A 1,506-nucleotide genomic window follows, 5' to 3' on the forward strand; every position below is an offset into this window, starting at 1 on the left:
GTAGAAAGAGTGAGGAAACTTTCTAGGGTCTCTTTTATAAGGACACTAATCACATTCATTAGGGCTCCACCCTCATAACTTGATCACCTCCCAAAGGTCCCACCTCCTAATACCATCACAATGGGGGTTAATATTTCAACATATGAACGTTGGGGAGACACCCCAACACTTAGGCAATTACTCTGCATTATATCTCATGATACATCATAATTTATCATGGATGTCTTATATTTGGCAATAATTTGGCAATAATTTCCAAAGTATAAATATATTTTCATCATGTCTAGCATGTCTGAAAATTTATCATTGGTTTTTAATTAAATTTCTATTTTTCTTAAATCTGTGAGATGACATGATTTGCTCTAGAAATTTTGATTAATGAAAAAACTCTCCCTATCTCTTATAAATTTTATCTAAAAGTCAATATTAAATAATTGCAAATATACTTAAAATACTTTTATAAGACATGACAAATCCTGGAAAATAAGCAGTGGTTAGGGCTTTGGACTAGTGGGGAAATAGGGACTGTATATCAAATAAAATATTAAATGGTAATGTGTATCAAATGATAATATTAAGTTCAGATGTGTATGTGTGTGTGATTATTATGTTTACATAGTTTACATCTTTTTTCATCATGATAAATATTAAATTATCTAGAAGTAAAATGTTATCATATTTATAAATAATACACAATTAATTACCAAATGCTGTACATATGAGGAGAGTGAGAGAGGGAAAGGGAAAAGAAAAGAGGGAGAAAGAGGCAAATGTCAACAATCCATGAATGTTTGGGGATGTATATAGATTGCTATTTGTGCCATTTTATTATTCTTGCAACAGTCCAAAATGAAACTGGGGAGAAAAGGACGGGCAAAATATTTTTCATAGATTTCAGTGCATGCTTTGTTTCACAACATGTGGATGATGATGATGATGATGATAGAAATAAAGTCCCATTATCTTTTTTCCTTTCTAAAGTGTTTCCACAAGTTGAACTCCCTTTGCTTCCATATGTAATACCTAATAGAAAAAAGAATAAAAGAACCATCTTGATTAAGGGTCTATCATTTTCCAGGTTTTTTAGATATATTAATTTATTCTGTTAACTTTAGTAACCTTAAGGGCTAGTTATGCTTATGCTACTGCTTTTTAAAATAGGACGTTAAGACTCAAAGTGACTAAGTAACTAAAGTCACAGTGTTACCAAAGGGTAAGGCCTGAAAGCAAAGTTAGTTCAGTTAAATTCCCAAATTTTAGCCTCTTTATGCTGCTTCAAAATAAAGAGAAAACAAAAACAAATTCGCACTTGCCAGAAGCCAGTGTGCTTTGTTGGTTAGTGATAGAGTAGGTAGAGAATGTCCTTCACCTGAATCCTAATCTTTGTATTATTCCTCCCAGCAATGATATTTTTAAGGAGAATGGTTAAATTATTTTTAAATAGTTGATCTAGCTCTATTTTAATAAACTGGGCCTTCTTTTTCTTTCTTCCTTTTTTTTTTTTTT

This window comes from Lontra canadensis, unplaced genomic scaffold (genome assembly GCF_010015895.1).
Source record: "Lontra canadensis isolate GAN:19392208 unplaced genomic scaffold, GSC_riverotter_1.0 scaffold90, whole genome shotgun sequence".
NCBI classification, from domain to species: Eukaryota; Metazoa; Chordata; class Mammalia; order Carnivora; family Mustelidae; genus Lontra; species Lontra canadensis.